Here is an 11913-nt window from a genome sequence, read left to right on the forward strand (position 1 = left end):
ACGCCCAACTGCTGAGCCACCCAAGCATCCCTAAATATTCTTTTTGAAGTAAGGGAAAGAGCCCTGGACTGTGGAGGGCAAAATAAAAAACAAACAAAACGCAAATGAATGGGAATGTGTAACAGGTGGTGTTGGGCTGGAGAGACTGGGGACCTCAAAATGGCCCGACCAGAGGCCAGCAACCTCCCAACAACGCGGCCTTGCTGCCCTACCCTAACTTAGCTTCCGACACCGGAAACCCATAATCCTTGCCCTAACCGGAATGCCACCCTGCCCCCATCTTCCCGTCGAAAACGTTTTATAAACCCCCCTGAGGTTTGCTGGGGGGCGACTTCCCTGGCTGGAGCTTCTCGGAGTCACGGAACCTCTCCCGGGAGCGCTCCCCATTAAAGCACTTTTAAACCTACTGCCTGGCTCTGCTGTCTTTAATTTTCTCCGCCGATCATTAAAAGAAAACCTAACAGGTGGGAACACAGGCAGGCACTCAGAAGGGCAGAGAGGAGGCCACACCATTAATAGTGTTTGAGAGGGACATCTGGGTGGCTCAGGGATTTGGGCGTCTGCCTTTGGCTCCGGGAATGATCCCAGGATCCAGGACGAAGTCCTACATCGGGCTACCTACAGGGAGCCTGCTTCTCCCTCTGCCTCTCTCTGTATGAATAAATAAATCTTTAAAAAAAAAAAAAGTGTTTGAGAAACTGCAGTGGGAGAGTTCTGTGAGAAAACAAAGGCTTCTTTCTTGTGAGCTCTCGGAGGAAATGTTTTTCTCCCTCTCCATATCAAACTTTTTCAGACATGTAAAATATACCCTTTCACACTCCAATGGTGCTGCAACTCCAACAGAGATGAAAGCAAAGCTCTTTTTTCTTAATGAATGAATTGCTGAATACAGTATTATTATCCCAAGATTTTATGGTAGGCTGCATTTTTTCTTGAAGTATGGTTGACATATGTTATTATGTTGGTTTCAGGTGTACAACATAGTGATTCCACAATTACATGCAATACAAAATACCGTAAGTGTAGTTACCCTGTGTCACAGCACAGTGTTATTATAATATTACTGATTATATTCCCTATGCTGCACTTTTCATTTCTGTGACTCATTTTATAACTCATTTTATAACTCATTTTATAACAAAGGTATAAGTTTGTACCTCTTAATCCCCTTCACCGATTTTGCTAATTGCCCACCTCCTCCCCTCAGGCAACCATCAATTTGTTCACTGTATTTACGAGTCTATTTCTATTTTTTTTGTTTGTTCATGCATTTTTTTTTATATTCCACATATAAGTGAAATCATGGTATTTGCCTTTTTCTGTTTGATTTAGTTCACTTAACATAATGCCTTGTATATCCATTCATGTTGTACAGATAGCAAGATTTCATTCTTTTTTTATGACTAATAATATTCCATTGTATATGTATGCCATACCTTCTTTATCCATTCATCTATCCTTGAACACTTGGGCTTCTTCCATACCTTGACTATTGTAAATAAGCTGCTATAAATATAGGGGCACATGTATCTCTTCAAATGTGTATTTTTGTATCCTTTGTGTAAATACCTAGTAGTGTAATTCCTGAATTATAGGGTAGTTCTGTTTTTAACTTTTTTTTTTAACTTTTTGAGGAACCTCCAAACTATTTTCCAGAGTGGCTGTACTAGTTTGCATTCCTAGAACAGTGCAAGAGGGGTCTCCTTTCTCTGCAGCCTTACCAACACCTTTTGTTTCTTGTGTTTTTAATTTTAGCAATTCCGACAGGTGTCAGGTGGTATCTCATTGTGGTTTTGATTTGTGTTTCGCTAATGATGAGTGATGTTGAGCATCTTTTCATGTGTATGTTAGCCATCTGGATGTCTTCTTTTTTTACCTCTTTCTTATGGTATTTCCTTTCCACTCAGAAAGTCCCCTTAACATTTCTTGTAGGACTGGTTTAGTGGTCATGACATGAACCACTTTTTTTTTTATACATTTTTTTATTGGAGTTCGATATGCCAACATATAGCATAACACCCAGTGCTCATCCCGTCAAGTGCCCCCACTCAGTGAACCACTTTTTAATGTTGCAAAATTCCTATTCTGCATGAGTTTATAACAATATTGAGAAAAATATTTTATTTCTATGTTTTATTAATACTCCCTTATTTTCCTATTGTTATTCTTGATTTGAAATTTTGTGTTAAAATTTATATTCATTAGATAATGTTGGTACAGATCATTTGTCTTTACAATATATCATGTGCTTTAGAACTTTTTAAAATATTTGCTTATTTATTTTGGAGAGACAGAGAGAGAGCACAAGAGGCAGCAAGTGGGGTGAGGAACAGAGGGAGAGAATCTTGAAGCAGACTCCCTACTGAGTGCAGTCTAACATAGGGCTCAGTCCTACACCCCATGCGATCATGACCTGAGCCAAAAGCCAAGAGTCAGAGGCTTAACTGAGACACCCAGGTGCCCTTCCTTTAGTACTTATTAATTCACATATATAGTAATATTTTTTTTTCCTCCTCAAATAAGAGCTATGTGGGACGCCTGGGTAGCTCAGTGGTTACGCACCTGCCTTCAGCTCAGGGCGTGACCCTGGAGTCCTAGGATCGAGTCCCACATCGGGATCCCTGCATGGAGCCTGCTTCTCCCTCTGCCTGTGTCTCTGCCTCCCTCCCTCCCTCCCTCTCTCTCTCTGTCTCTCATGGATAAATAAAATATTTTTTTAAAAAAGATACAGCTATGTATTTACTGACATTTGTTGGTGCTGTGGAGTTTTGGTGGAAACATATCCCTTTTTTAAAGCTAACTTAAGTTTCTACAAAGCATTTTTGTCATACTTATTTTTTTCTTTGGAACTAGGCTTCCCCCAAATTAACTTAAATTATATGTAATCACTCCTTCTTTTTTTTTTTTTAAGGTTTTATTTATTTATTAGAGACACACACAGAGAGAGAGGCAGAGACACAGGCAGAGGGAGAAGCAGGCTCCATGCAGGGAGCCTGACACGGGACTCAATCCCGGGTCTCCAGGATCACGGTCTGGCGCTAAATTGCTGAGCCTCCGGGGCTGCCCATCACTCCTTCTTTATTAAAAAAAAAAATCCTGGGATCCCTGGGTGGCGCAGCGGTTTGGCGCCTGCCTTTGGCCCAGGGCGCGATCCTGGAGACCCGGGATCGAATCCCATGCCGGGCTCCCAGTGCATGGAGCCTGCTTCTCCCTCTGCCTGTGTCTCTGCCTCTCTCTCTCTCACTCTCTCTCTGTGACTATCATAAATAAATAAAAATTTAAAAAAAATCCTACTTCAGGAATGCATGGGTGCCTCAGTGGTTGAGCATTTGCCTTCAGCTCAGGGTATGATCCCTGGGTCCTGGGATCGAGTCCTCCATCGGGGTCCCTGTGAGGAGCCTGCTTCTCCCTCTGCCTGGGCCTCTGCCTCTCTCTTGAATAAATTTTAAAAATCTTTAAAAATAAATTCTATTTCATTGGTGTTTCTAGAAATTGAAGGTCATGGTTGAGAAGTTGCTTAACTCTGTTCAATATAAGTATTACTCTTGATGAAATATTGTTTTTTAATATGAAATATTTATATTTAGTAGCTACAATAGGAAACTGATGGTTCTTTATCTCTTATAGCTATCCCTTCTATACTTTTCATCAAAAAGTTACCACAACAAGAGAACAATAATACAGGATAAGTCTTCCATACAGTAATGTGGGAAAGGCATGCAGGCCATGATATTAAAGATTTTTGCATCAGGGTACTCCAGGAAAGCATGCATGACTTTGAGTGTCAGTGGAAAGATGAAACTACAAAGGATTTCCTATGAATTATAAAGATCATCTCAGCGGTAGAAGAGATCAATCTGGTAGAAGGGATGAGGAAATAGGCTTGGATTAAGCTTGCAGGAAGAACTGCCCATATGTCAAACTGAAGGGAAAATTTACACATGTAATAAAGCTGAGAAGTTTTTCAACAGTGGATCCTCAGTTTTACCACTTCAAAGAATTCCTCCAAGTGTCCAAACCAACATTTCTAATAAAGATGGGAGTGATTTTATGTATCCTTCGATACTAACACAAGACCATGAAGCAAAAAGGGAAAAACTTGGGATCCCTGGGTGGCGCAGCAGTTTGGCGCCTGCCTTTGGCTCAGGGCGCGATCCTGGAGACCCGGGATCGAATCCCACATCGGGCTCCCGGTGCATGGAGCCTGCTTCTCCCTCTGCCTGTGTCTCTGCCTGTCTCTCTCTCTCTCTCTGTGTGACTATCATAAATAAAAAAAATTAAAAAAAAAAAAACATTTAAAAAAAAAAAAAAGGAAAAACTTTACAAATGTAATGAGTGTGGCAAAGCTTATTATCAAGTGTCACACCTCAGTAGACATCGGATGATTCATACTAGAGAGAAACCTTACAAATGTAATGAATGTGGTAAGGTCTTCAGTGAAAATTCATATCTGGCAAATCATGAGAGAGTTCATTCTGGTGAGAAATTCTGTCAGTGTAATGAGTGTGGCAAAACCTTTACAGTGCATTCAAGCCTTAGTAATCATCATATAGTACATGCTGGAGAGAAATCCTCCAAATGTAATGAATGTGGTAAGATCTTTAGTCATGGTTCATACCTTGCACATGATAGCAGAATTCATACTGAAGGGAAACTTTACAAAGGTAGTAAGTGTGATAAAGTCATCTTCAGTCAACAGTTAAGCCTTGCATGTCATGAGAGATTTCATAATGTCAAAAAGCTTTCCAAGTGTAACGACTGTGGCAAAGCCTGTTCTTACCGCTGACAACTCCCTAGCCATCAGGGAATGCATATTGGAGAGAAATCTTATAAATGTGATGAGTGTGGCAAAGCTTCAGGTAAACATTTAAGCCTTGCAAATCATCAGAGAATGCATAATGTTAATAAAGTTTACACATGTAATGACTGTGGCAAAGCCTTTTCTTACTGCTCAGAACTCACTAACCATCAGATAATGCACACTGAAGAGAAATGTTATAAATGTACTAAGTGTAGTAAAACCTTTACTTTGTTCTCACCAGTCACTAGACATCAGATAATTCATACTGGAGAGAAACCTTATAAATGTAATGAATGTGGCAAAGCCTTTTCTCGGGTATCACATCTCAGTAGACATCAGATGTTTCATACTAGAGAGAGACATAAAGGTAATAAACATACTAATGTCTTCAGTCAGAATCCAAGCCCTGCAAGTCATCAGAGAATTCAGCCTACCAGGTAACCTTACAAATGTAAATGGTTGTGCAGAACCATGAGGGTTGACACCAGAGTCCACACTAAACAGAAAATGTAAAAACATTTATGTAAGCAGCTTTACCTAGTCCTCATAACTCCCTAAACATTAGAATATACATCTTTGATGAAACCCTGTAAATGTAATGTGTGTGCCAAGTCTTTATCCAAAGATCAAAACTGAAACATTATTTATATTGGAGAGCAATCTCATAAAGGTAGTTCATAGTAAGGCCTTGTTTCAAACACCCATGCTTTTGGTGTCAGAGAATCAAACCTGAGACGAACCATACAACTGTACTGAACTTGGAAAGGTCTTGGAGCAAAGGTGAGTCCTGAATATTGACCAAAGAATTCTTTACAAATAAAATGAACATATTAATTTCCTTAATTTTCACAACAGACTCCACATTGGAATATTTATACAAAGAATAAGTCTCTATTTCTCTAAGATTTATCTGAGATCTCACATACTGCAGAATACAAGTCAAAATATGTTAAAATCCATATGTCATGATCTATATCAAAAGAACAAATATGTGGAAATGGCCAGTACTCTAAATTTTACAAGGTATTTTATTCAATTATTTGAGGTTTCCCTAGAAATCTCATTATCTATGAGTCTCAACGTGACATTTGGAAGCTGTTGGTAGGTTTTCCCTATTGGCCTTTCATCATGGTCTTTGGGAAAGGAATCACAAAGATGGATGATCCTACTTCATTAGCTGAGATTCATTCATACTTATGTTCCCTTTTAGAAAAAAGACACTTCCTTTTAAAATTAAATATTACCTGAATTAGGGAAGATTTAGGGTGTAGAGAATACTGCCAAATGATGCTGTAAGTCATCATACTCATTGTATTCGTGGGTGCCCTTCTATAGACAGACTCACTGTGGTTTACAGGAAAGGAATGCTCTACCAAATGATCATGAAATAAGCAGCCCAAGATATTAAGAGATTGGGATTTATATGGGAGAATAGTAATAGGTTATTGGGGAGTCATTATGTGGTAGAAATAATACAGGGACATGGTGGCTAGGTGGCTATGTTCTTTGGATGGTAATAGCTTGTACTTCAAAGATTAATGAAAATTAGTCTTATTTTTGAGACAATTGGAGAGAGAACAATTACCAGGAGAGTTAATCAAAAGAACCAGTAGAGTTTATGCATGTATATGATTCACATTTAATTGTTAGTATAACTTTTGCTGCATTTTTCACCTCTATTGAGGTATAGTTGTCAAGTAAAACTATGATATTTAAAGTGTACATTGTGATGATTTGATATACATATACATTGTAAAAGGATTTTCCCCATGTAGTTAATTGCTACAGCTATCACTTCACATATTTATCTTGTGTGTGTGTGTGTGACAACACTTAAGTTCTCTCATAGATCCCAATTATACAAGAGAATGTCAGTGCCATGTCCTACATTAGCTCCTTAGTCCTTTAGAACTGAAAGCTTGTACCCTTTTACCAACCTCTCCATGTTTCCCTGAACCCCCAGCCCTGGGAACCACTTCTCTAGTGTTTCTATGAGTTTAATTAACTGATTTTTTTTTAAGTTTATAGAGCTCTATGGAATGAGCCTGTCAGCCTCCCCTGATTGATTTCTTTATAAGTCAATGCATTTGAAGTAGCAGTCACCTCTTTCAGACTTTACAGACCAGTTTTGGCAGGTAAAATCCCTTTCCAGCTAGGTCCTCAAACTAATGGAGTTGCCTCTGGAATCCTGTGCCAGTGGGTCACATGGCTAAAGCAAGGTCACATGGCTCCTGCCTCATCCCCTCTAGTGGGGGGAAGGGGCATAGTCACTGCATATGCGTGCTATACCAGGACATTCTCAATTTACCCAAAAATATATTAAATCTGCTAATTTCCCTACTAAACATTGTATTTCGATTGACTGCCAGTTCTCTATGGATGAAATTTTCCACAGGTAAGGATGAGAGAAAACATATGTAGTAGATGTTAACTAACAGATACTGCCAGAAAAACTATTTTCCCGGTACAAATAAATTTATTGGATATTTGATAATCTAATTTTACTTTCCTTAGGGTTCATTTATTAAAGAGCATACTTCCCTATAGAATGCCCTTAGAAATATTGCAAAAGTGATTATTCTTTAAGTGAAAATAAGTCCCAAAGTCTTTCAAAAACATCCTATTTTACAGGCTTTGTAAACATTCAGAGAGAAAAGCTAAAATATATTACAATTTGTAAGCAAAAAACTTCATAATTACTTTCCAAGGGATGTGTAGTGATTTTGAAATTATGTTTAGATATTGATTTAAGTATATTATGATGTAAACAAGTTAATCTCAGGTATTTGAAGGTAATTCATATCAGGTGTGTAACAGAATAATTATAACAAACGTTATAAAGTATAATGAGGCAATTTATAACGATTTCTTAAAAAGGTACTGTTGTTCGGGCACCTGGGTGGCTCAGTCCATTGAACATCTCACTCTTCATTTCAGTTCAGATCATGATTTGAGGTCTTGAGATCTAGGCCCACCGGGGGCTCTGAGCTGGGCCTGGAGCTCGCTTGAGATTCTCTCTCACCCTCTGCCCCTCCCCCCATTCGCACTTGCTCTCAAAAAATAATTTGGCGGTGGGGGGGGCAGGCAGCCTGGGTGGCCCAGGGGCTTAGCGCTGCCTTCAGCCCGGGCATGATTCTGGAGACGCGGGGTCGAGTCCCACGTTGGGCTCCCTGCATGGAGCCTGCTTCTCCCTCTACCTGTCTATTTCTCAGGAATAAATAAATAAAATCTTATTAAAAAAATTTTTTTAAGTTATTGTTGTTTTTAAAGCAGTGGTTGGTAACCCAAACTATCCTATACCTCAGCCCTCCAAGCCTCATATCCCAGGTCTCAGGTCTCCTCCCTATGAAAGTCTTTGGAACGGAGCCCAGTGTGGAGTTTGGCCTCCTGGGTGAGTGGGGAATAGAAAAATGCCATTTTGTTGGGTGTCAGTATAGCATTGCCCTTTCTCCTCAGGTTGAGTTCTTTAATTTTGTTTTGTTTTTTTAAGATTTTACTTATTTATTCCTGAGAGACACAGAGAGAGAGGCAGAGACACAGGCAGAGGGAGAAGCAGGCTCCACGCAGGGAGCCTGACGTGGGACTTCATCCGGATCCCAGGATCATGACCTGAGCCACCCAGGTGCCTCATCCAGGAAGAGTTTTGTATTTCACATTCTAACCTGTAATCCCTACACAGAAAACTCTATAGTTACACAACTAAACTCTTATTAAATTGATTCTAACTGTAGGAAATGTTCCCGGACTCACCGCGTCCCCACAGACCAGTTCCACAGATCCCAGTTCCCTGACCCCCGAATTGCTTCAGCTTCCCGAGGTTTTACCTTAGAATTGTTAGAAACAGTGACATAAGCAGGAAGCAAGGCTGCTCCTGAACATAACAAAGAATAAGTTTTACCCACAGAGGAAACACCTCGGGAACGCCTGGAGGGACGACAACCGCTCTCCGCAGCAGGTGCGCCAACCGGGCCACGCCCCCTGACGGTCGCGCGGGCGAGGCCCCACCCCCCACCCCGCGCTCTCGCGGTACCTGCACGCAGACCTCGCCTCTCCACGCCACGCCCCCCTCGCCCGCCTGCGTGTCCGCTTCCTCCCGTCCTCTTGCGGTTCCTCTGTTGGCCTCGCCGCTCTGCGCCCCGCCCCTTGATTGTTGCGTCCCAACCTCGCGGTTCCAGCGTTGGCCCCGCCTCCCTCTGCGCCCCGCCCCCACGTTGCCCCGCCTCTTTTTTTTTTTTTAAGATTTTATTTATTTATTCATGAGAGAGAGAGAGAGAGGCAGAGACACAGGCAGATGGAGAAGCAGGCTCCATGCAGGGAGCCCGACGTGGACTCGATCCGGGGCCTCAGGGATCAGCCCTGAGCCAAAGGCAGACGCTCAACTTCTGAGCCACCCAGGCGTCCGGCCCGCCTTTTAACAGCTGTGCAGGTTCCTGTAGACCCCGAAGCGGATAGCGCGGAGCACAGGTCTCGCTGGGGAGCGTGATTTCCCCTTTCTCGTTTAAACCTGCTCATCGCAGTCTCCTCTTCATCCATGGCCGAGGTATGGGGGTCGCTACGGGCCTTTAAGCCCTCGCGCCCTCGCCTGCACGCCTAGTACATGCGGACGTCGCGGTGGGAGGCCGGGTGTGCGTCCCTTTCGGTTTCCAATCGCAGCGAGGCTGGTCCCTGCCCTTGGCACCTTGTGTGGGGTCCAGGCGGACGCCCGCTTCCCCCTCGGCGTCCTGCTCGGAGCCGTCGTCGGACCCCGCGCCCAGCAGAGCCCCATTCCGCCAGGTGGGTGACCTGTGCTCTTGGCGCACCACAGCCTCCCTTTCTCGGCCCCGGCGGGCAGCCCCAGCAGCCCCCTCAGGAGGGGCCGCGTCCTCCTCCGGGTCCTGGAATGCTGGAGCGCCCACCCCGCTTCTAGGACGCCACCCCTTTGAGCAGCTCCTCAGGCCCCCTCCCTGGACACGCCTTCCCTTGACCCCGGGTGCGGTGGGTGACCTGGGCCTGTCTCTGACACTCGGTGCTCTTCTGGCCCCAGTCCAACCCCCTGGACAGTGCGCTTGTGTAGGGACGGGCATCTATATCCATCCCGCGCCTACTGGATGTGTGGTCGAGAGACAGACCGCGACCGGAAGGAAGCATAGAGGATGGCTGAGGGACTTGCAAAAAGAGAGTAAGAATAAGCCGAGAAAGCAGGTGGAAGGAATAGAGAAGTCGGGGAAAGCGGGATCTCCAGGGAGGCGAAGGACAGCAACGTAGGAGAAGGGCCCTTGCTCCGTAGGAGCGGAGGCCACACTGGTGAGTCAGTTCAGGTAGAGAGTTGGGGGGAGAGGACGGAAGAGTTAAAGCCTTGGCCAGTCTGAGCAACGTGTAGCTGAGACAGAGAAAACAGGTGACAAGGAGAGCGAGGGAAGAAACAGACCAGAATGGAAGTATAGCTACCTGGGGGTGCCAGAGAGAAGGGGGACCAAGGGAGTATGGCAGGGAAAGAAGAGAGGAATGGAAGGGAGGGCAGAGGAGCCCAGATGGGAGAAGAAAGGGGCAGGCATGCATGGAGACTGGGGACAATCAGAAAGATTGGGGAGACATAGAAACTAGAGGGAAACAAGTGGCCAAGTGGGGCGGAACAGGTGTGAGAGGATGAATCCAGGGGAAGACAGAAACAGCAGGACAGGAGAAGGGAACAGAATGAGCAGAAACCCAGGGGGAAAACAGAAAAAAAAAAATTGCAGAGGTAGATAGAATGAGAAAGAAAACACATGGTAATGAAAAAAGAGGGTGGACCTCAATCCAGATGATTCTGAGTTGACTGGATGTAGATAATTAAGTTGTGGAATACTGATTTGTGACTTTACAATCTTAAATGCTTAACGTTTGAATTCTATGGATAAGGATGAGAATTTCAAGACTCCTGTGTATAAGGCTTATATGAGTTTTATATTTATGTGCATCAAGATAATTTCCATTTGCAAATGCTGTTCAGCCAGGGGCAGTGACTGGACTCAGTCAGTTGGGGGTCACCCTCTTCCCTTTGCCTGGGCTGGGTGGGGGAGGAAACAGACCAGGCAAGCAGTGACCCTCCCTACACACTGCCTTTGTAAAGGAAGATTACACTTACTGTGTGTTTTTTTTGGGTAATGGATTTACATCCCCCCCCCCCGCAACACACACACACACACACACACACACACACACACAACTTCTCTTACATTTGATTCAGTATTCTTATTGTGGCTTGAGATAAATCTGAGGTCAGTTGGCACTTTTTCTGTCAATTTTATTATTTTATTTAAGTTCAATTAGTTAACATATAGTGTATTAGTTTCGGAGGTAGAGTTCAGAGATTCATCAGTCTTATATAACACCCAGTGCTCATTACATCAGGTGCACTCCTTAATGTCCATCAGCCAGTTACCTTATCCCCCTCGCCCCTCTCCTCTCCAGCAACCCTGTTTATTTCCTATGATTAAGAGTCTCTTATAGTTTGTCTCCCTGATTTTGTCTTATTTTTCAGTTGCCACTTTTCTATAAATAATTACTAGCTTCTGAAATAAGCTTTGGTGGCCTCCAATACTCAAGTCATGTTATTCTTTTCTCAATATATGTTTTTTAAGTTTCTATTTTAATCACCCAGTCAATATGATATATTCTTAATTTTTTTACATTGCCACCATTATGACTTAGTTTTTTAAAAATTAAAACTTTCCCTTCTAAATTTGTTTCTGTGTGCTTTCTCCTCTCTCTCCTTTTTAAAGATGTATTTATTTATTCATGGAGAGAAAGTACAAGTGAGCAGCGGGAGGGATAGAGGGAAAGGGAGAGAAAATTCTGGAGCAAATTCCCCACTGAGCACAGAGCCTGACCTGGTGCTGGATCCCACAACCCTGAGATCATGACCTGAGCTGAAATCAAGAGTCAGCTGCCCAACTGACTGAGCCACCCAGATGCCCCTTTCCCCTATCTTATATATTAGAAAAGTTTTTTGGTAATCACTAAATAATCTTAGTTTTTTTTCAATGAGTACTTGGTAAGATTGTGAGTGGTCTTTTAGCATTTGTAACCTAGTTTAACCAGCTGCCTAACACTCCATTTTCTTCTTTTATGTGATCCGTTAAAACAGTGGGCTG

General features: G+C 42.9%; 1 pseudogene; it reads left to right on the forward strand.

Moving 5' to 3' along the window:
* Positions 1–4309: 4309 nt before the first annotated feature.
* LOC140597762 (uncharacterized) lies at positions 4310–8630 on the forward strand (annotated as a pseudogene).
* Positions 8631–11913: the final 3283 nt, after the last annotated feature.

The sequence above is a fragment of the Vulpes vulpes genome, chromosome 1 (assembly GCF_048418805.1).
Source record: "Vulpes vulpes isolate BD-2025 chromosome 1, VulVul3, whole genome shotgun sequence".
NCBI lineage: Eukaryota > Metazoa > Chordata > Mammalia > Carnivora > Canidae > Vulpes > Vulpes vulpes.